General features: G+C 44.1%; 1 protein-coding gene across 2 annotated transcripts in view; it reads right to left on the bottom strand.

Moving 5' to 3' along the window:
* The window catches only part of ADK (adenosine kinase), a 448015-nt gene that overhangs the window by 28016 nt on the left and 394948 nt on the right, over positions 1-25051 (bottom strand). The window lies entirely within an intron of this gene.

Raw genomic sequence — 25051 nt, 5'->3', positions numbered from 1 at the left:
TTCTAGATAAATACCTTTACTTGTGGGGTACCCCCCCCCCCGGGGTACCCCCCCCCCCCCCACTGATGCTGCCACCCTGCCTGTTTTTTTGAAATATCGCTCCTACACCCTGCTGTGCCCCCTTGTAGTTTTCCTGCTGAGTATGTTAATACTGAGCATCTGTACAGGGAGGAGACGACACCAGGGTTTCTCAATGAGAGTCTCCTTCTCCCTGGCTGTGCTGCGATCCAATCACAGCCAGGAAGAAGGTGAGCTTTTTTTTTTCCTCCCTGGCTGTGATCCTCTCTGCTGTGATTGGATTCCGGCACAGGGAGAAGGAGACACCTATTGAGAAACTCTGGCGTCTCCTCCTCCCTGTACAGATTCTCAGTATTACCATACTGAGCGGAAAACTACAGGGGGCACAGCGGGTCATAGGAGTGATATTTAAAAAAAACTGGCAGGGTGGCAGCATCAGTGGGGGGTACCCCGCAAGTAAATGTATTTATGTAGAATATATATATATAAAAAAAAAAAAAAACATCAAAGGCCTGGGAGAAAAAAACCTCCCAGGCTGTGAGCTGTGCGCTGCGATTGGCCAGCGCTGCAGCCTAGGAGAAGGAGACGCCCACAGGACAAGAGAAGACCCGCCTACTATAACTTAAGAAGCAAAGGTACCGGAGCCTAGAACAGGAGAACGGAGCGGCGCCCGGGGATAATAGTAAGTGCAGTGAGATCCCCGGGCGCCGCTCTCCATGGCAGCATACTCAGTTAACATCGTTTATACAGGTGAAAGGTCCTCTTTAAGCAAGTTATCAATGCAATCTTGCGTATTAAAGGAGAAGCATCGTTCTCCGTCGTCTTATTCTCCATGGCAACTAACTTGGATTTTCTGGAAGCAGCTAGCCTGTCAGTTAAATCTGAATTTAAGGGCAATGCAAGATGGAGAATTAAGAGGTGCCAGGACAGCCCTTCTTGTTATGGGTACGGCTCTTTACATTATTATGTCAAAGGAGTCTACCAAGTCCAGACAAAGCAGGGTTATGAGAGTCTCCCAGAGCATTGAGACTCAATCAAGCAACAATACTACTTAACTTATAAGATGTATTCAACTTATATACGCCAATCCGAGGTCTAGGGTGATGGTGGATGGGAGCTTGTCCCTGCCTTTTGCCCTCTATAGGGGCACTAGGCAGGGATGCCCTCTCTCCCCATTATTATTTGCAATTGCAATAGAACCCTTGGCATGTATGATAAGAAATGATAGGGAGTGTAAAGGTTTTCAATATGGGGAAGGAAATGAAAAATTATTAATGTATGCTAGTAACATAGTACATAAGGCCGAAAAAAGGCATTTGTCCATCCAGTTCGGCTGTTATCCTGCAAGTTGATCCAGAGGAAGGCAAAAAAAAAAACTGAGGTAGAAGCCAATTTTCTCCACTTTAGGGGAATAAAGAATTCCTTCCCGACTCCAATCAGGCAATCAGAATAACTCCCTGGATCAACGACCCCTCTCTAGTAGCTATAGCCTGTAATATTATTACGCTCCAAAAATACATCCAGGCCCCTCTTGAATTCCTTTATTGTACTCACCATCACCACCTCCTCAGGCAGAGAGTTCCATAGTCTCACTGCTCTTACCGTAAAAAATCCTTTTCTATGTTTGTGTACAAACCTTCTTTCCTCCAGACGCAGAGGATGTCCCCTCATCACAGTCCTGGGGATAAATAGATGATGGGATAGATCTCTGTACTGACCCCTGATATATTTATACATATTAATTAGATCTCCCCTCAGTCGTCTTTTTTTCTAAAGTGAGTAACCCTAATTTTGATAATCTTTCAGGGTACTGTAGTTGCCCCATTCCAGTTATTACTTTAGTTGCCCACCTCTGGACCCTCTCCAGCTCTGCTATGTCTGCCTTGTTTACAGGAGCCCAGAACTGTACACAGTACTCCATGTGTGGTCTGACTAGCGATTTGTAAAGTGGTAGGACTATGTTCTTATCACAGGCATCTATGCCCCTTCTGATGCAACCCATTATCTTATTGGCCTTGGCAGCAGCTGCCTGACACTGGTTTTTGCAGCTTAGTTTGCCGTTTATTAAAATTCCTAGATCCTTTTCCATGTCAGTGTTACCGATTGTTTTACCATTTAGTATGTACGTGTGACTTGCATTATTCCTTTCCATTTGCATAACTTTACATTTGTCAGTGTTAAACCTCATCTGCCACTTATCTGCCCAAGCCTCCAGTCTATCCAGATCCCTCTGTAGTAGTATACTGTTTAGTGTCATCTGCGAAAATTGATACTTTACTATGCAAGCCTTCTACAAGATCATTAATAAATATATTGGAGAATAGGGCCCAATACTGACCCCTGAGGTACCCCACTAGTGACAGTGACCCAATCTGAGTGTGTACCGTTAATAACCACCCTCTGTTTTCTATAATTTAGCCAGTTACTTACCCACATACAGACGTTTTCTCCCAGTCCAAGCATTCTCATTTTATATACTAACCTTTTATGTGGTACAGTGTCAAATGCTTTGACGAAGTCCATATATACGACATCCATTGATTCGCCGCTGTCAAGTCTAAAACTTACCTCCTCATAGAAACTGATTAAATTAGTTTGGCATGAACGATCCCTCACGAAGCCATGCTGATATGGCGTTATTTGCTTATTTCCGTTGAGATGCTCTAACATAGCATCTCTCAAAAAACCTTCAAACAGTTTACCCACAACAGATGTTAAACTTACCGGCCTATCGTTTCCAGGCTCTGTTTTTGGACCCTTTTTGAATATTGGCACCACATTTGCCATGCGCCAATCCTGTGGGACATTCCCTGTCAGTATAGAGTCTGCAAATATCAGAAATAAGGGTCTGGCTATGACATTACTTAATTCCCTTAGGATACGGGGGTGTATGCCATCCGGTCCTGGCGATTTGTCTATTTTAATCTTTTTAAGTCACTGATGTACTTCTTCCTGTGTCAGACAGGACACTTTTAATGGGGAATTTATTTTTACATTCTGCATGTCATCTGACAGTTTATTTTCCTCAGTGAATACATTGGAGAAACAAATATTTAACAGCTTTGCTTTCTCCTCGTCGCTCTTTGCGACTCCCCCCTCATTACTCTTTAAAGGGCCGACACCTTCAGATTTATACTTTTTAACATTTATATAATTGAAGAACATTTTAGGGTTAGTTTTACTCTCTGGCAATTAATCTCTCAGTCTCTAGTTTGGCCGCTTTTATTTGTTTTTTACATGTTCTATTTATTTCTTTATAGTTTTTCAGTGCTTCCGTGCTACCCTCCTGTTTTAGTGATTTATATGCTTTCTTTTTGTCATTTATTTATGCTGATGATATTTTATTATTTATGCACAACACTGGGGATGAGTTTAATAGAGTAATAGATATAATAGATAACAGTTTTTTTTTTGGGGTTTAAATATTAATTGGGGGAAATCCCATATGATGTTATTAGGGAAGGGGCAACCACAGAATCGCTCAAGGGTGCATGTGCTTGAGAAACACGATTAAATATTTAGGTATACAGTTTTCTAGAAATATAGAAGAATATGAAAAGTTAAATGTACTCCCCTTAATAAAAGAACTTCGAACTAAAATACATATCTGGAAAAAATTACCGTTGTCAATTCAGGGTCGGGTGAATTTAACAAAAATGATTTTTCGCCCCAAAATACTGTATGTTTTACAAAATGCCCCAATGAGGTTGCCAAAGAAATCTTTTAGGTTATTAGACAGTTTAATGGGGGATTTTATTTGGAAAGGTGACATTCCTAGGTTAAGGAGAGAAGTTCTTCTGGGGTAGAGTGGGGAAATGAATCACTTAGAGGTGTTGGAGTCAGGAACACTGGGGAAAAATATTACAGGAAACAGAATATTGAATTCAATGGAATACATATGGGTGGAAGTTAAAAAAATATTGGATATTAAAGGGTACTTGCAGTATACACCTATTTGGAAAAATATTAATTTAAAGGAAGTGCAAAGGATTAGGTCTTACATAGATTGGGATAAAAAGGGGGTAAAATATCTAGGTCAAGTATTTGAGGAAGATAAACTGAAGGATTTTGGCACTTTGGTAATTGAGTTTGGAATCCCCCAAAAAGAGATCTATAAATATTTTCAGCTTAAAAATGCTGTGAGGATACCGGTGAATTCAGATAAATATAGAAAGGAACAATCAAATAGAATAGATAAATTTACCAATGGAGGAGAAAAAAAGAGGAACAGCAATAAGATATGGGATTTTGATGGTATGGAAAAAAGCTCCCGTCTTTTACGGAAGAAAAATGGAATGATGCCCTTAGAAGTTATATTATGGTGTCGGAAAGGGCCTCACATAAAATCTCAGTTTTTTATAGTTCACAGGTTACATAGAGCTCCATGGGCGTTAAATAAAATGGGGGTAAGAACTTCGGATAAGTGCCCAAAATGTAAGGGTGAGAAGGCGGATCTTATACATTGTTTTTGGAGATGTCCTAAACTTTTTAGGTATTGGAAAGAGATTGTAGAGATTATATCAGTATTTATGGGTGTTCACGTTTTTGAAGACCCAGTAGTTTGTATTCTAGGGGCTACAGAACATCTTAAACTAAATAAAGAGATACGATTGGTTTTAGGCAAAGTACTATTTTAAGCTAGACTTCTCATACTGCGGAAATGGGTAAATGAAGATTCCTCCACAGTGGGACAGTGGCAAGAAGCAGTTGTTATTTTGATTAAACTGGAACGGGTGTCCGAGAGATATAGTGATAGAGCTGAAAGAACTGACAAGATATGGGAAAAATGGTTGAACTAGGGCCAGATGTGTTTTTGTTTTTTCTCCTCTCTCTTTCTCCAAAGGGTGGGGGGTGGGTATTTGGGGTAAAATGTTATTATATGGTTGATTATTGTAATATGGACCTTTGGATGGTCTGATTTTGTATAGGTTTCTTATATAACAGATAATAAAAAAATAAAATAAAAAAATACTTCTTAACAGCATCTGTAACAAACACATGATTACCTGGGGGCCATGCTAAGGGTTACTCCAAAAGCAAGCTAATATATGAGCAGCTTAATAAACAAATATTTCTACATATACAACTGTCTTATTAGTTATAATTTCTTGCCCCCTTTCAGATTATAAAAATAAACTGATAAATTTACTCCTTGGAATCTTCTCCCATCTACACAATGGGACCAAATCCATTCACAGTTATGGACGCTCCAAAAATAGATTGCTGGCTCAGCTATTTCTGACAGTCCCATAGCGGGTAAAGGGAGAAGTGGCAATGCTTGCGTGGCTTGCTCTCCATTCACCACTAAGGGATTTTCAAAAATAGACGCGCATGCTTGCCTGGGCTATTTTTGAGAGTACCATAGCAGTGAGTGCTACTTTAAGTAACTCTTTAAAAGGGGTTGCAGGGTTAATTTTTCGATTTTTAAAAGGGGTTGTTCACCCCTGGGGACTTTTTATGCATAAAGGAGGTTTAAATAAATAAAAGACAAGTTATACTTGTATTTTATTCATTTAAACCTCTTTTCTTTCTTTGCTGAGTAGTCATGTGGGCAGTCCTACTTTCTAATGAACTAAGGCTCTTTTCACACGAACGAGTCCCATGCATCGGACTAGCAGTGTGTGTCAGGAAGAGCACCCGTCCTTAACTCCTGAGCACTGCCGGGGTCGGATAGCATTATATTGATTTATGATGCTTTGTAACCCTTACGGTTTAGCAATGTATTGGATAATACTGACAGCATTATGTCAGTGTTATCAAATACATTCCAGAAGTTTAAGGGTTATATAGCGTCATAAATCAATATAATGCTATGCTACCCAGGGAGTGCTAGAAGGGCAGGACGGGCGCTGTTGCATACTCACACTGAGAATCTGGAGCGTGACACTTGCTCATGGTTAAAGGGGCCTAACTCTTGATCAGTGTCATATATAGAGAAGTAAGGGCCCCATAGCAAGGATCAAACCAGCCGGCTTGGATGCGGACCCATTTACTTCAATGGGGCCGCAAAAGATGCGGGCAGCACTCCGTGTGCTTTGCGCATCTGTTGCTCCGCTCCGTGGTGCGCAAAAAAATATATAACCTGTCCAATTCTTGTCCGTTTTGCGGACAAGAATAGACAGTTATATTAATGGCTATCCGTGCCGTTCCGCAAATTGCGGACCGCAAAACACACAACTGTCGTGTGCATGAGGCCAACTGCTGACAAATATCTAATGTGAACACCTTATGAATCTACAAAGTTCGATTTTTCCTTACGTCTTATTTCCTCCAAGGTAGGAGTTATCTAGAAACCACTCGCCTTCATCGGGCCCTACAGTATTAACATGCATCTGAATCCAAGACAAACAAATTGGATTTTATGAAAGTACATTTCAATTTTTAGGCCAATAATTATTTCACATGTATACCTGTATAAAGCAATCTATGAAACAGTCTAAATATGAAAATGCTCCACTTTTAACTGAGGCTTGATTTTCAGCAATCATTAATTACCCCAAATAATGCATACAAAAAACGTGCATGTAATTATATGCATGGGGAATCCCAGACAGACGTTTACAGAAGCAATTAAGGTTCTAATTATCTCATGCCATAAAAGATGCCAGTTCCTTGCAATTAATTATCAAAGAACAGGCAAGTAATTTCAAATTAGATGGAGTAACTCTTAACCTCCCATGAGATCAATGTTGTTACATGATTATGTTCTAATGCTCATGGCATGGGCAGAAAACGTGTAATTTTCCCTTGAAACAAATTTACCAGACACGTCTTGAGAAGCAGCAGAGAAAGTATTATCACCTTATTAATACAAGTCTAGCAGCAGGACCTAGTAAATTCATTAAAGCAAACTAAGGCTACTTTCACACTAGCTTTTTTACTGGATCTGGCAGGGTTCAGAAAAAACGCTTCCGTTAAGGTACTTTCACACTAGCGTTTTTCTTTTCCGGTATTGAGTTCCGTCACAGGGCCTCAATACCGGAAAAAACTGATCAGTTTTATCCTAATGCATTCTGAATGGAGAGCATTCCATTCGGTATGCATCAGTTCAGTCCCTCTTACCTTTTTTGGCCAGTGAAAATACCGCAGCATGCTGCAGTTTTCTCTCCGGCCAAAAAAACTGAACACTTGTATTAATGCTGGATCCGGTACTAAGTGTTCCGGTTTCCCAATCTGCGCATGCGCAGACCTTTAAAAATGAGAAAAAAATAATAATATGACAACCGGAAAGACGGATCCGGTATTGCAATGCATTTGTCAGACAGATCTGCAAATGCATCCATTTGCGTCCCTTACTGATAATACAACCATCTACATCCGTTATGAACATATCCGGTTGTATTATCTCTAACATAGCCAAGACGGATCAGTCATGAACTCCATTGAAAGTCAGTGGAGGACGCATCAGTTTTCTATTGTGGCAGATTGTGTCAGAGAAAACTCATCCATCCCAACTGACATACCAGATTAGTCTTGCTCCGCATTCCAGCACGAAAAGCAAACTACATGTTGCGGTTTTCTCTCGGGTATGGGAACGCAACTAAACGGAACGGAATGCATTTTGGAGCATTCCGTTCTGTTCAGTTGTGTCCCCAAGCGTTTTTTTTTTCTGGTATTGAGACGCTATGACGGATCTCAATACTGGAAAACTAAAACACTAGTGTGAAAGTAGCCTAACCTGTCTAAAATTATGAAGGTGGAATTACGAGCAGGATTTATCGGTTGATCAGGTTAATTTCAATCCCATCTGCCAATCATTTGTTCATGTAAATAAGCTATTGTTAAAAGGGAGTCTGTCACCTCCATATGGCCATATACAGTGCTTACATTGTCCTATAGCACACCTATGTACCTTTGTCTTTTTCTTTACACATGCAGAGGCTGGAAAAAAAAACTTTTATTCATATGCAAATGAGCCCTCGCAAGTGCCCAGGGGCGGCGTTCACTGTATTGGAGCCCAGGCTGCTCTGCCTTTTTTCATCGTTTCCCTGCCCCAGCCTCTGCCCTCCCTCCTATTCCCTTGCATCATCCTTTGGTCCGGCCAAAATCCTGCACCTGTGCACTGCCTCGCCGGGGCATGCACACTGCGATGCCCATTGTTGGCACGGCATTGCTTTAACTACTGCGCATGCTCCGGCGAACGGGGCGAAACCAGCAGCAATGTGGCGTTTGCCGGCCCATGCGCAGTAGTTAAAGCGATGCCATGCCCACAATGGGCATCCCAGTGCACATGATCAGGCCCGGCGAGGTAGTGCACAGGAGCGGGATCTCGGCCGGACCGAAGGATGACGCAAGGGAATAGGAGGGCGGGCAGAGGCTGGGGCGGGGAAACTAACAAAGGTACCATAACATTCATGTATAGGTGTGCTATAGGACAATGTAAGCACTGTGTATGGCCATATGGTGGTGACAGACTCCCTTTAATGAGATTAGAAATTATATTGAATTACGAGAGATGATTAGCAGTTGAGACCTTACCATTTATGTGCTCGGAAACCCAGTGCTCAGCAGACTGAACTTTACACATCCAGAACTGTGCCTTGTGCTGTATCTCAGCTCATCAGATATGGAAACCCTTTTAAAGGGGTTGTACAAGAGTATAAAATGTCCCCTCATGTGCCGGGCACCCCATATGGAATATGGTGACGCTAGGGAGGTCCGTCGCTGGTTGCCATTGGCTGCCCCCTCCCCCAGATGTTTTCATCCATGTGCAGAGAGAAGAAGCAGCGGTGGTGCAGGGACCAGGAGCGGAGCAGGGACCGAGGTAAGTATATTCCATGTGGGGTGCCAGGCACATGTGGGGACATTTTATACTCTTGGAGAACCACTTTAAGGCTGGGTTCACATTTATGTTGTGAACTCCAGCAGTTTGTACCGGCAGAGGAACAGACTGCCAGGGTTCACTGTATCTGGCGTTATGCTAGATTTTGGCAGGATAAAAAAAATACTACAGGCAGCATTTTTTTGTTTGGCACAAAGCAGGAATATATGCCGGAAAGAGTCAGGATCCCACTATAGTGAACTGAGATCTGTCGGTGCACGGTGGTATGCGGCTATGCCAGACACCGTGAACTCCAGCAGTCTTGTTCCACCGAAAAACAGACCAAAAGATCGCTGTTTAGACCATGCGATCTGCTACCCAGAAGCCAAGATCGGTGGTGCCTGCATGAACGACAGGATCGCCCGAAGAACTATCGTTTTGCTGGTTCATTGGGCGATTGGTGGCACAGGTAGATGGCCAGATTATCGGTAACGAGCGTTCACAGGCACAGTCGTTCCGGATAATCTGGATCACATTGGTTCATGTGAATCCACCGTAAGACGGAACAGGAGATTAGAATATTATCTTTGTGTGGCAATAAAGACTGTAAACTCAAGAACAACAACAATCATTTGAAATGCACTTTCATAACACAGGGATAGTTATGGAGCAGTGGAGTCAGTAGCTGGCAGATAGGCACTCAGACCCTAGTTGAAGTTGGGGATATTTCATTGAATACCAATTTACCAGATTACCTGGAAGAAACCAGATTTGTCATATCTGAACCCATGAACCTAGCGCTTCAAGGCAACAGTGCCATTGAGCCGCTGTGAGCCTCACTACTATTTAAAGGGAACCTGTCATGTGGATATTTGATTATAATCTAATTATATACAATCATTAACTACTAAAAAGTACCTTAGTGGTGTGACAGATGGTTACCTCATAATATACACAGAAATATGAACTGATTTGAGTCCAGCGTGACGCAGTGGCGTTGCAAGGAAGGTGCGGGCCGCAGCGGGTGACACCATTGATGGGGGTGACACCAGCAGGGCCGGCATTTACGAATCCCAGGCATAGTATTGCCGTCCTCAGGAGAGGGAGAGATGTGTCTGGGATTCGAACCGACGACCTTCTGTATCAGAGGCAAAGCACTTACCCACACAGCCATAAAAGCTGCCTTGCCACTGACTGACTATGAGACTTCTACTGTTATAGCTGGATAAGTGTACATCTATACACATGACAGCTGCCCCAACACTGCTATATCTCTATATGACAGCTGTCCCAGCACACTCAGCTCTGCTATATCTCTATATATGATAGCTGCCCCAGCACACCCAGCTCTGCTACATCTAATACACATGACAGCTGCGCCAGCACACTCAGCTCTACTATATCTCTATATATAACAGCTGCCCCAGCAAACCCAGCTCTGCTACATCTATACACATGACAGCTGCCCAAACACACCCAGCTCTACTACATCTATACACATGACAGCTGCCCCAGCACACTCAGCTCTGCTATATCTCTATATATCTATTTAATACTTAGAGATATATAGATGTAGCAGAGCTGGGTGTGCTGGGGCAGCTGTCATATATAGATATATAGTAGAGCTGAGTGTGCTGGTGCAGCTGTCATGTGTATTAGATGTAGCAGAGCTGGGTGTGCTGGGGCAGCTGTCATATATAGAGATATAGCAGAGCTGAGTGTGCTGGGACAGCTGTGATAGAGATATAGCAGTGCTGGGTGTGTTAGGGCAGCAGTCATGTGTATAGATGTAGCAGAGCTGGGGCAGCTGTCATATATAGAGATATAGTAGAGCTGAGTGTGCTGGTGCAGCTGTCATGTGTATTAGATGTAGCAGAGCTGGGTGTGCTGGGGCAGCTATCATAGAGATATAGCAGAGCTGTGTGTGCTGGGAAAGCTGTCATATAGAGATATAGCAGTGCTGGGTGTGTTAGGGCAGCTGTCATGTGTATAGATGTACACTTAGCCAGCTATAACAGTAGAAGTCTCATATTTTTTCAGTCAGAGGCAATACAGCACTTATGGCTGTGTGGTTAGGTGCTTTGCCTCTGATACAGAAGGTCGTGGGTTCGAATCCCAGCAGAAACTTTTCTGAAATACAGGCTAAATTAGAATACACAAGCACTGACTCCATATATGGACATACAGGGCGGGACACAGGAAGAGGCTGCATCGCATCGCTGACATGAATGTAAGTATATATATTTTTTTGTTTTTTTTAACACCTGACTGTTACTGCCATGGGGGGGGGGGGGGGGGGGGGAGCGGGAGGCACTATGATACTGGGACATTGGGGGGGGGGGGGGGGGGGGAGAGAGGCACTTGATACTGGCATGTGGGGGGGGGGGGGGGTTGGCACTTGATACTGGCACATGGGTGGGTTTGGCACTATGATACTGGGACATGGGGGGAAGAGAGGCACTTGATACTGGCACATGGGGGGGTTTGGCACTATGATACTGGCACATGGGGGTGGGAAGGAGAGAGGCACTTGATACTGGCACATTGGGGGGGGGGGAGATGGCACTATGATACTGGGACATGTGGGGAGGGGGGGGAGGAGAGACGCACTTGATACTGGCACATGATGGGGGGGCATCTATGGGGACACTTACTGGCACATTATTGGGGGGCATTATGGGGGACACTAGGCCGGCAGCCTATCAGAGGCCGGACACTGAGGGCATCTACTGGGGCACTATATATGGGGCATTTTATACTGGTACATTATGGGGGGCACTAGGAGGAAGGGGGGAGAGGAGCACTATGGGGGAATTTACTGGGGGCACTATATAGGGGTATTTTATACTGGGACATTATGGGGGCACTATGGGGACATTAGCTCAACTGGGGGCATTACAAGGGGGTATTTTTTGCACTGTCACATTAAAAGGAGAATTATTTCTACTGGGGTGGGGGCATAATGGTGCGCTTTATTACTCCCACATGGTATGACCCCCTAGTAGCAGCACCAGCCTCTCCCTGCTCTGCTATCCCTCTGCCCCTTCTCCAAATCCTTATTATGAAATCTCTCTCATTAGGATAAAACTCAACATCAGCTCCGCCGAGCCCCTGGCCAAAGTGTGGAAGTGGTGTCCGAGATCCCCAAGGGTCAAGCCAAGTAATTGTAAGTTTTCATATGTAGTATGTTTATGTTATACACATATAGCAAACACTGTGCCACACAATACACAGTATACCGCTACACTGTGCCCCACAATATACAGTATCCCTCTACACTGTGCCACACAATATACAGTATACCTCTACACTGTGCCACACAATGTACAGTATCCCTCTACACTGTGCCACACAATATACAGTATCCCTCTACACTGTGCCACACAATATACAGTATACCTCTACACTGTGCCACACAATGTACAGTATACCTCTACACTGTGCCACACAATGTACAGTATACCTCTACACTGTGCCACACAATGTACAGTATACCTCTACACTGTGCCACACAATATACAGTATACCTCTACACTGTGTAGTCTGTTCTATAAGCACCATTGTTTTGTGGCGGCGGACAGAAAATAATCTGGAAGTGCCCCTCCCGAGACCAGGCTCTGACTGCTAGGGCGGGGGGGTCTGCTGAGCTAACGGATGCCCCCTATGGCGGGTGACACCATTTTCTACCACACCGGGTGACACCAGCCCTAGCAACGTCAGTGAGGCCAGCGTTTTTTTTTTTTTAAGTCAGAGCAATAGCCACTCCCCTGCCCACCTGCTGATGATTCATAAGGAAAATAACTGTCAATCAGCAGCAGGGAGAGTCAGGAGCTCATGAACACCTCGAGGGTTAACAGCCAAACAAAACTCAATATTTATTACCCCGATTCTGCGGTTTACAGAAACACCCGACATTTGGTCGTAAACTGATGTAAGGGCACACGGCAGGGCGCAGAAGAAGCACAGTACGGATTTTAGTGAACTGGTTTTTAGATGCCATGTCTCATTTGAAGCACCCCTGATGCAGCCTTACAGTAGAAACTCCCAAAAAGCGACCCCATTTTGGAAACTAGGGGATAAGGTGCCAGCTTTATTGGTACTATTTTGGGGTACATATGATTTTTTTATTGCTCTATATTAAGTTTTTTGTGAGGCAAGGTAACAAAAATTTAAGATTACACTTACCAATAATCACTTTTCCATAAGCCCATGACAGCACCCTTGAGAGACCGCCTCCATCCAGGACAGGAAACAGGAACTTTCGTGGAGAGCTCATAAGGAGGAGCATGGCCCCAAGAACACCAGTTAACCGCAAGAACTTGTCCTAGAACACACTCTTACACATTTTATATATATTTTATATTATTTTTTTATATATTATTTTTAATTTTTATTTTATACATAAATATGACCATATTAACATATGTGTATAATATATATATATATATATATATATATATATATATATATTATATATATATAATTATAATTTTTTGGGGAAATTAATATTATCTCCATATAGGGTGGGAATAAACCCGGGTGCTGTCATGGGCTTATGGAAAAGTGATTACCGGTAAGTGTAATCTTAAATTTCCCTTACGCCCATGACAGCACCCTTGAGAGACGACTAGAATAGAAATCCCTTTTTTTTAGGGGGGGGACTACTGCCTGGAGGACTTTCCTACCGAAAACTAGTTGTTCTCTGGCGCCTAGGTCTAATCTGTAGTGACGAAAGAAGGTGCAGGGTGACTGCCATGTGGCAGCTCTACAAATCTGTTCTAAGGTAGCGTCGGCCCTTTCTGCCCAAGTGGTGGAAACTGATCTTGTGGAATGAGCACCAAAACCCCCCGGGGGAGTCTTTCCAGCTGAAGAATAGGCCAAAATAATGGTGCTCACAATCCATCTGGAAAGGGTTTTAGTAGAGGCTGGGAGACCGTTATTTTTCCCACTAAATTGGATGAACAGCTTTGAGGTTTTCCTCCACTGACTAGTAACCTCCAGGTAATGAGATAGGCATCTTTTTACATCCAAGCAATGGAGCTTTTCCTCTTTTTCATTCCTCGGATTTTGACACAGGGAAGAAAGGATAATGTCCTGTGTTCTATGAAACACAGAAACCACTTTCGGTAAGAAGGAAGGGTCTGGCTTAATGAGCACCCTGTCATCTAGGATGTTAGTGTAAGGTGGCGAAGTAGAAAAAGCCGAAATTTCACCGACCCTCCTGGCTGAGGTAATTGCCACAAGAAAAGTGGTTTTGAAGGACGACTTTTATGGGTAATTCTTTTAGTGGCTCAAAAGGAGGCTCCGTGAGGCTAGTGAGGACCAAGTTGAGGTCCCAGGGGGGAACTGAAGGACCAGATATAGGTCTAAGTCTGCTGATGGCTTTAAAAAATCTTCGGACCCAGGGGTGGTTAGCGATGGGGGAATCAAAGAATGCACTTAAGGTACAGGTATCCGCTCTAAGAGTACTCGGCCTCAGATTCTTTTCATGACCGGCTTGCAGAAAATCTAAGATCTTACACATAGGCGGGGGATTTAAAAGATTCACCGAATCCTTGGCAAACTTCTGGAAGGTGTTCCAAATTCTGAGATAAATGGAAGATGTGATGTCCTTTCTGCAGGATAGCAAAGTGGAAACTACTTTCTTGGAGAGTCCTCTACTTTCTAGGATTTCCCCCTCAAGAGCCATGCTGTTAAGTGTAACTGCCTCACACTTGGATGGTTGACAGGTCCTTGAGACAGAAGATCTTGCCTCTCCGGGATAATCCAAGGGTCTGTCAAGGATAGCTTCCTCAACCAGGTGAACCAGGTTCTTCTGGGCCAGAATGGAGCAATTAGGATCACTGTCGTTCGTTCTTGTCTCAACTTTTGTAGGAATCTTGGAAAAAGTCTCAACGGAGGAAAGGCGTAGAGGAGCTGGTTCGGCCAATGAAGGGAGAAGGCATCTATCCCTGTTGGTGAATCTCTCGCGCTGAGGGAAAAGAAAAGACAACACTTTCTGTTTTCTCTGGTAGCAAATAAGTCCAGATGAGGGCGACCCCAAAGTTGAATTATTTGATCGAAGACCATTTGATTCAGACACCATTCCCCCTGGTCTAGTGTGTTTCTGCTTAACCCCTTAAGGACTCGGCCCTATTTCACCTTAAGGACTTGGCCATTTTTTGCAAATCTGACCACTGTCACTTTAAGTGCTGATAACTTTAAAACGCTTTGACTTACCCAGGCCGTTCTGAGATAGTTTTTTCGTCACATATTGTACTTCATGACACTGCTAAAATTGGGTCAAAAAAGTTAATTTTTTTGCATAAAAAAATACAATTTTTACCGAAAATTTTGAAAAATTAGCAAATTTCAAAGTTTCAGTTTCTCTACCTCTGTAATACATAGTAATACCCCCAAAAATTGTGATGACTTTACATTCCCCATATGTCTACTTCATGTTTGTAGCATTTTGGGAATGATATTTTATTTTTTGGGGATGTTACAAGGCTTAGAAGTTTAGAAGCAAATTTTGAAATTTTCAGAAATCTTAAAAATCCCACTTTTTATGGACCAGTTCAGGTTTGAAGTCATATTGTGAGGCTTAGATAATAGAAACCTCCCAAAAATGACCCCATTCTAGAAACTACACCCCTCAAGGTATTCAAAACTGTTTTTTCAAACTTTATTAACCCTTTAGGTCTTCCACAAGAGTTAATGGCAGATGGAGAAACAATTTTGAAATTTATATTTTTTGGAAAATTTTCCAATATAATCAATTTTTTCCAGTAGTAAAACAAGGGTTAACTGCCTAACAAAACTCAAAATGGGTTGCCCCGATTCTGTAGTTTGCAGAAACACCCCATATGTGGTCGTAAACTACTGTTTGGCCAAACGGGAGCACATAGAAGGAGGGGAACACCATATGGGTTTTGGAAGGCAGATTTTGCAGGACTGGTTTTGTTTATACCATGTCCCATTTGAAGCCCCCTGTTGCACCCCTAGAATAGAAATTTCAAAAAAGTGACTCCATCTAAGAAAGTACACCCCTCAAGGTATTCAAAACTGGGTTTACAAACTTTGTTAACCCTTTAGGTGTTCCACAAGAGTTGATGGCAGATGGAAAAACAATTTTGAAATTTCTATTTTTTTGAAAATTTTCCAATATAATCAATTTTTTCCAGGAGTAAAACAAGGGTTAACTGCCAAACAAAACTCAAAATGGGTTGCCCCGATTCTGTAGTTTGCAGAAACACCCCATATCTGGTCGTAAACTACTGTTTGGCCGAACGGGAGCACACAGAAGAAGGAGGGGAACACCATATGGGTTTTGGAAGGCAGATTTTGCAGGACTGGTTTTGTTTATACCATGTCCCATTTGAAGCCCCCTGTTGCACCCCTAGAATAGAAATTTCAAAAAAGTGACTCCATCTAAGAAAGTACACCCCTCAAGGTATTCAAAACTGGGTTTACAAACTTTGTTAACCCTTTAGGTGTTCCACAAGAGTTGATGGCAGATGGAGAAACAATTTTGAAATTTCTATTTTTTGGAAAATTTTCCTATATAATCAATTTTTTCCAGGAGTAAAACAAGGGTTAACTGCCAAACAAAACTCAAAATGGGTTGCCCCGATGCTGTAGTTTGCAGAAACACCCCATATGTGGTCGTAAACTACTATTTGGCTAAACGGCAGGACATAGAAGAAGGGGAACGTCATATGGTTTTTGGAAGGCAGATTTTGCTGGACTGGTTTATTTACACCATGTACCCTTTCAAGCCCCCTGATGCACCCCTAGAGTAGAAACTCCACAAAAGTGACCCCATCTAGGAAACTACGGGATAAGGTGGTTGTTGTTTTGGGACTATTTTAGGGGTAAATATGATTTTTGGTTGCTCTATATTACTCTTTTTTGAGGCAATGTAACAAAAAAAAAATTCTAAAATTGTTTCTACATTCGCTATTTAGTTTTGTGGAACACCTAAAGGGTTAACATAGTTTGTAAAGTAACTTTTGAATACCTTGAGGGGTGTAGTTTCTTAGATGGGGTCACTTTTTTGGAGTTTCTAGTCTAGGCTACATCAGGGGGGGCTTCTAATGGGACATGGTGTCAAAAAAAAAAAACTGTCCATCAAAATCTGCCTTCTAGAAACCATATGGAGTTCCCTTCGTTCTATGCCCTGCCGTGCAGCTATATAGCCATTTACGACCACATATGGGGTGTTTCTGCAAACTACAGAATCAGGGCCATAAATATTGAGTTTTGTTTGGCGGTTAACCCTTGCTTTATTACCGGCAAAAAGGATTCAAATGGAAATTTTGCCCAAAAATGGGTGTTTTGGCACCGTTTTTATTTTATATTTTTAACACCGTTCATCCGAGGCGTTTGGGCAAAAGTTATTTTTATAGCGACGACGCCCAATATGTATGGTTCTCAGACTTTGGAGACACTAAGCAGGCATCCTAAAAACTGCGGCCCTCCAGATGTTGTAAAACTACAATTCCCACCATGCCCTGCTGATGGCTGTAGGTTGTCTGGGCATGCTGGGAGTTATAGTTTTACAACATCTGGAGGGCCGCAGTTTGAGGATGCCTGCACTAAAACTAATATTTTTTGGGGAAAAAAAAAATGTTTCCGTGTCTCCAAAGTCTGAGAGCCATAGTTTTTTATGTTCTCTAGTGGACTGTTGGGGATTATAAAAATTTAGTACTCCATGGAAGTGTGATACTCCCTGAAGCAATCGATAACGCAGAGGCCCGGATGATCGGGGCAAGTGTCGCACTGAGTGGTGGTGTCCTTCCGTATCCCCCTCCTGCGACACACTCTCCACTTTTTTGGGTTTGTCCCTTCTTTCCAGTATGGGGGACCCCACCTGGAAAGTGTTGGCCAGGGACGATCCGGGCGCCTCCAATTCCCGAGGTACTCCGGCCTGCTCTTTCCCGGTCCGAAAAGATCAGGTCCTTGAGGACTGCCTCATAGAATTGGAGGAATGTCCCTGTGCTGCCAGCGCTTAGGGATAGTACAAAAGAGTTGTACATGGCAACCTGCACCAAGTAGACCGCAACTTTTTTGTACCATGCCCGGGTTTTGAGCATGGCGTTATATGGCTTGAGGACTTGATCCGAGAGATCAACTCCTCCCATATACCGATTGTAGGCGACGATACAATCGGGCTTGAGGACCGTTGCCGCGGTACCTCGCACAGGGACAGGGGTGGTGCTGTTACCGTGGATTGTGGACAGCATAAGGACATCCCTCTTGTCCTTATACCTGACCAGCAACAGGTTTCCACTGGTAAGTGCACGGGTCTCACCCCTGGGGATAGGTACCTGGAGGGGGTAGGCAGGGAGGCCGCGTTGATTTTTCCGCACGGTCCCACAAGCGAACGTGGATCTGGCGGCAAGGGACCTGAACAAGGGAATGCTGGTATAAAAGTTGTCCACGTACAAGTGGTAACCCTTATCCAGCAGTGGGTACATAAGGTCCCACACGAGTTTCCCGGTAACACCCAGAGTGGGGGGACATTCTGGGGGTTGAATCCGGGAATCTCGCCCCTCGTACACACGAAATTTGTAAGTGTACCCTGAGGTACTCTCACAAATTTTGTATAGCTTCACGCCATACCTCGCCCGCTTTGTGGGAATATATTGGCGGAAACTGAGTCTCCCCTTGAACGCAACGAGAGACTCATCACCTCCCTTCCAGGTACGTAGGCCTGCTGAAATGTGGCCCCAAAGTGATCGATGACCGGCCGTATCTTGTACAGCCGGTCATAGGCAGGATCACTTCGGGGGGGACATGCTGCATTATCGGAATAATGCAGACATTTCCGGATGGCCTCAAACCGGGGACGTGTCATGACCATACTGTACAGTGGGGTCTGGTATAGGACGTCCCCACTCCAGTATTGCCTGACACTGGGTTTTTGGACTAGACCCATATGCAGCACGAGGCCCCAAAATGTCCTCATCTCGGCTGCACTGACCGGCGTCCAGCCACCGGGTCTAGCCAAAAATGAGCCTGGGTTTTGAGCGACGAACTGTTGGGCGTACAGATTCGTCTGCTCCACCATCAGATTCACCAGTGGGTTACTGAAAAAAAAACTAAAATAGTCTATTTCAGTAAACCCCACTGTGGGAATCTGGATTCCAGGATTGCCAGCAAAATCCGGAATCTCAGGCTCAAAGTCCACTGGGGGACACCAGCTAAGTTCATCGGCAGGGGGCTCCGGTGGACTTATTTGGTGGGCCGGGAAAGCAGTACGAACCCCAGGGCGGCTCGTACTAGGGTGGGCCACAGGATCCCTAGCATGTGGGGCCCCTGGCTCCGCCTGGCGGCGTCTCCGCTGCCTTGGTGGCTCATCGTCATCAGATGATGATGAGGAGGATGCGGATGATAAAAGGAACGTGGGGTCATCCTCATCCTCACTGGGGCTCTCAGAGTCGGAGGCAATCTGGGCGTATGCCTCCTCGGCCGAGAACATCCGGCGGGCCATGGGTGTGTGTGCGTGTATGTGTGCGTGTGTGGAAACCTTTATTATATGTGCGTGTGTGTGGGGGCAACGGGTGTTCGCGTACTAAAAAAGGCAAAAAAAGAAAGGGCAAGTGTTAGGAAAAAAAAAGTTCAAACTTGCTGATCAGCGGTACAACGCTGATCAGCGGTCGGTGGGGTGGTGGGGCGGGCGATGCGCTAACACTGGACGGACGCTAAAAAGTGCCGGCCAGTCAGCGCACGCAGAAAAAAAAAAAGTGGTAGTAAGGGGGTTGGTGGTCGGGGGGGGGGGCTGGTGGTGGGGAAGGGGGGTGGGGTGGGGGTCTGGTGGTGGGGGTGAAAGTGGCAGGGGGGGATCTGGGGTCTGATGGATGGATCAAAGAAAGTTTGGAAATAAAAGTGTTTTTTTTTTCACAGGACACCCGAATGGACCGGAAACGCAGAAAACCGCAGGTCTGAATTGACCTGCGGTTTTCTGCGATCGTCGATGCGGGGGGGTCAAATGACCCCCCCCTGCATTGTTACGGGATGCCGGCTGAATGATTTCAGCCGAAATCCCGTTCCGATTAACCCCTGGGGCGCCGGAATGCCGATTTCAAGTTAGGACGTACCGGTACGCCCTGAGTCCTTAAGGGGTTAAGAAATCTGCCACCTTGTTTTCCGTACCCTTTAGATGCCATAAGGGACGGAACACAAGGAATTATAAGGGAAAAGATGTCTGCTGCCAACTGCATAAGATTTTCTGATTTGGTTCCTCCTTGTCTGTTCAAATAGGAGACAACTGTGGCGTTGTCCAAAAAAACTTTTATAGCTTTTCCCTGAAGTAGAGGAAGAAACTCTTTTAAAGGCGAGAAAAACCGCTCTCGGTTCGCTCATGTTTTGAGAGTCTAGACTCTCTCTTTTCCAAACGCCTTGCCTTAGGTACCCTTGGCAACAGGCCCCCCAGCCGGAAGGACTTGCGTCGGTGGTAAGGGTAACAAAATTCTGTTGGTTCCAAGGGAGCCCCTGGGACAGGTTTACAGGATTCAGCCACCAGCGAAAAGACTGAATCACCTGGGGGGTGAGTGTGAGGGGTGTATCTAATGGGCGGAGGGTACCCTGCCATTCCTTCAGGATTTGCCACTGCAGGGGTCTGGAGTGAAGATGGCTCCAGCTGACCGCTGGTATAGTGGAAGTCATTCTGCTTAAGACCGCCATTGCTTGTCTGATAGTAGGGTTTTTTGTAGACTGAACTCCCTGTATTAATCTCTGAATCTTGTCTTGGGGCAGGATACAGAGTAGTTTTTTTGAGTCCAGAATCATTCCAAGAAAGACACGAACTTGGGAAGGTATTAGATGTGATTTTTCCCAGTTTATTTGCCAGCCGAGATCTTCTAGGATCTGCACTACTTTTTTGAGGTGTAACTCGAGAAGGAGTTCTGACTCTGCTACCACCAAGAGATCGTCTAGGTAAGGAATCACTAGAATGTCTCTTTCTCTTATATGAGCCATGACTTTCGTGAAAAGTCTGGGAGCTTGAGAAATCCCAAAGGGAAGGGCTGTATATTGTAGGTGATGAATTTGACCTATTAAAACAGCGACTCTGAGAAATTTTTGACAGTCTACCTGAATAGGGATGTGATAGTATGCATCTCTTATATCTATTGTAGCCATGAAACAGCCCCCGAAAAGATGTTTTAAAACTGACTGGATCGACTCCATTCTGAATTTTTTGTAAGAGAGGAACTGATTTAGATCTTTTAGATTTATGATAGTTCTGAATATTCCATCTGGTTTGGGAACCAGAAAAAGGGAAGAGTAGAAACCCCTGCCTTTCTCCGCCTCTGGCACTGGGATTAGAACATTTTTTCGAAGTAAAGATGCAATCTCCTGTTGTAAAGCTAGTTTTTTTTTTCGAATTTCCTAGGAAATTTGTAATTTTGAATCTGTCCGGTGGGTGAGAGACAAACTCTAGGTAAAACCCTTCTCTTATAACGCTTAAAATCCAGGGGCTTGAGGAGATTTTTTCCCAAGCGTAAAGGAAGTGAGAAAGTCTGCCACCCACGGGAGAGAAACAGTCATTGCTGAGATGGTTTAGAGGCTGAGGAAGATTGGGAACTGAACAGGAAGCCCTTGCCTTTCCTATTCTTGTTGTCTGCTCTGAAGTCTTTTCTCTGGCCCCTATAGAAATCCTTCTTGTTTTTGCGAAAAAAAAAACGCTGTTTCTTGGGGGGTCTGGAGACAGGGAATCCTTTTTTTATTGTCTGAAGCCTTATCCAAAAGGTCGTCTAAGACGGACCCAAAAAGATAATCGCCCTGACAAGGAATTGCGCAAAGCTTATTTTTTGATCTAGTGTCTTCTGACCATCCTTTGAGCCAAATAGCTCGTCTGGCTGAATTAGAAAGTGCAGCTGACCTAGCATTTAATTTCAATGCATCTGCTGAGTCGTCAGAAATAAAGTCTACCGCTTTAAGTAGAGTGGGAAAAACGGCTAATAATTGATCTCTCAGGGTTTTATTCTGAATGTGAGATTCTAATTCTTCTAGCTATAACTTCAGAGACCTAGCAGTGGATGTGGCGGCAATATTCGGTTTAAAAGCTTGAGCTGAGGTCTCCCAAAGCTTTTTTAGGTAAACTTCTGCTCGCTTATCCATAGGGTCTTTAAGAGTACCCAAGTCCTCAAACGGTAGAGCCGATTTTTTTGAGATCTTTGCAACAGGTGCAACCAACTTAGGAGGCCTATCCCAATGAACTGAGTCTGCCTCATCAAAAGGATACTTCCTTTTCACATTTTTAGGGCAAAAATTTTTTTTATCAGGTTTTTTCCACTCCTTCTGTTTAAAAATTTTTATATTCTCATTTACGGGAAAAACTCTAGATTTTTTTTTTCTGCCCGAGGTCGCCAAACATGATATCCTGAACGGATTTCGGGTCTTTGGATTCGTCTACCTTCATGGTAGCACGAACTGCTTTTAGTAAAGCTTCTGTATCATCCGGGGAAAAAAGTGGTCTGCCCGTGGATTCTTCATCCTGATCTGGTTCCCAGGGAGCTCGAGGCTACAGAGGGGAAGCTCTTTTTGAAATCTTTCAAGGAATCAGAGACCTCTGTCATCACCATCTCCCTAATACTCTGCAGAAGGGATGGGGACTCCTCCACAAGCTTCTCAATGCCACGTTGACATAGCATTTTTTGACCAAGAGGGTGCAAGTTTCTTTTTACAGACGGCACATTCCTTCCCTCTGGTTTTTGAGACCGCCTTTCTAGGGCCCTCTTTTATAGTCTAAAAGGCAAGAAAAAGAAAAGGGGAAAGGAGATTTAGCCTGACTAAAGAAGAAAAGTGATGGGGAATGATCCCCCTTACCCCACCAGGATTACCGGTCTGCTCACATGACCCTGCTGCTGATCGGCGCGTTGGGCACTCTCCTCCTCCATGATGCGGTGGGATAGAGTGATTCCCAGGATCCAAAATCCGGCTTCCTATAAGGCTGGCTGGGCTGCTACTGACCGTGCGCCTCCTGTGGGTCAAAATTCCCTCGGTCGGGTCCTGCTGAAGCCATCTGCGGCCATTAAGTAGGAGATCCACTTCCTACTTCCGAAACGCATGCTGCGTGCGTTCCAAATACCGGAAGTCTTGCAGCCGAGATCCGGATCTCGCGTTTTTGTCCCCCTGTGACGTGTAGTGAGGAGGGATCACCGGCCCACCTGGACACTGTCAGGAAGGACCGGCGTGCCGGACGCACCTCTCAGTGCGGCAGGGACTGCAAAGTTGCGGCAGCGCGGCATAACCCGGACCCCAGCAGCTAGCACCAGACTTCAGCCGGCGGCTCCTAGAGGAGACTTACGCCGGAACAGGTAACCCCTACTGAAAACAACTCTCGGGGGCCCTGCAGCCTAAACCTTTTTTTACTCTCCACGAACCGTCCTCTGTCTAGGACAGGAAACAGGAACTGGTGGTCTTGGGTCCATGCTCCTCCTTATGAGCTCTCCACGAAAGTTTCTGTTTCCTGTCCTGGTTGGAGGGGGTCTCTCAAGGGTGCTGTCATGGGCATAAGGGAAAAATGGCTGTTTAGGCACTGTTTATTATGTTTTTGTGTCTCTATTTTCTGAATGCTATATTTTTTTTTATTTTTCTGCCGATTGTCTAAAGAGTTGATGTTTTTTATTGGTATCATTTTTGGGTACATATGATTTTTTTTGATCATTCACTATTACACTATGGGGCAAGGTGACCAAAAAATTGGTTGTTCTAGCAGTTTTTATATATTTATTTTTACAGCGTTCACCTGAGCGGTTAGGTCATGTGACATTTTTATAGCGCAGATCGTTCCAAACGTGGCAATACCCAATATGTATACTTTTCTTATTTATTTTTTTACACAATAATAGCATTTTTGAAACAAAAAAAATGATGTTTTAGTGTCTCCATATTCTGAGAGCCATAGTTTTTTTGTGTTTTGACGGTTTGATTGGTACTATTTTGGGGGGCATACACCTTTTTGATCGCTTGGTGTTTCACTTTATGTGATGTTAGGTGACAAAAATGGCTTTTTTGGAGAGTTTTTACATTTTATTTTTTATTGTGTTTATCATATTTTTTCACTATTGATTTCTCCTGTAACTAGGGCTGACATAGTAGCCCCAGTTACAGGGGAAATGAAGCACAAAAAGAGGCTGTACAGCAAAATACAACGATGTACAGCCTCAGTGCAGGGCTGATCGAGGTTTATGGAAGACCCGACAGCTCCTGCACTCTCCCGGCGTTCACATGACCACCGGGAGGGGACAGGAAGCGCATAGCTCATTCAGCGCTGTGTACAGCGATCTAGAAAGCAGGGACACCTGGGAACGGTCCCTGCCTTCTCTCTGGGGTGCCCTGCTGTCACTGACAGTGGGCCCCCCCGCTCGGCAGCTGCACGATTAGTGTGCAGCTGCCATCTCTGAATGGACGTTCCAGAACGTCCATTCAGAGAAACATCCACCCAAAGGATGTTTATATCCTATGGGCGGATATGAAGTGGTTAAATAAAAAGTAAAAAAAAAAAGTTAAAAACACCAAAATATTAAGTTTAAATCACCCCTTTCCCAATCTTACATATAAAATATATAAACAATAAAAAAATTACATATCGCCACGTCCGAAAAAGTTAAAACTATTAAAATATTTAAAAAATCTCTTATATGGTAAACGCCGTAACAGAAACAAAAAAAAGTGCAATTCGATATTTTTTTAGTCACTTTGTCCCCCCAAGAAATGTTCTATTATGGGCCGGACGTTCCATAAAATGCAGAATGCACACTTTTTTTGGCGTTTTATTTTTTTCGAGTGGTATCGAATGGTATCTAGTATCGCAATACTTTTTCGTGGTATCGAAATCAAATCGAAATTTTGGTATCGTGACAACCATGGTCAGGAGTGACAGATGTCAGCTGACACCTTCTAAAATGTATGGCAAATTTACAGATCACTCCAATACCTGGCAGTATGTACCGCCAGAATAAAATGTGTGGGGAATGACATGTGTCAAAGAGAACTGTGACGGAGCGTGATGGATTAGGTCCAGATACGCTCAGGGTGCGTTCAGTGAAATTCGAACCATTTTGCAAGCAATTTCAGTCCTTTTGTCTGCGATTGCGTTATTTTTTTCCGCACGGGTGCAATGCGCTTTGATGCGTTTTTCACGCGCGTAATAAAAAAACTGAAGGTTTACAAACCACGTCTCTTAGCAACCATCAGTGAAAAACGCATCGCACCCGCAGTTGCTTGCGTGAAAAACGCAGAATATAGAACATGCTGCGATTTTCACGTAACGCAGAGCTGATG

The sequence above is a fragment of the Bufo bufo genome, chromosome 6, assembly GCF_905171765.1.
Source record: "Bufo bufo chromosome 6, aBufBuf1.1, whole genome shotgun sequence".
Classification (NCBI taxonomy): Eukaryota; Metazoa; Chordata; class Amphibia; order Anura; family Bufonidae; genus Bufo; species Bufo bufo.
The sequence above is the reverse complement of the archived record's forward strand: the minus strand, read 5'-3'. Positions and strand labels throughout refer to the sequence as shown.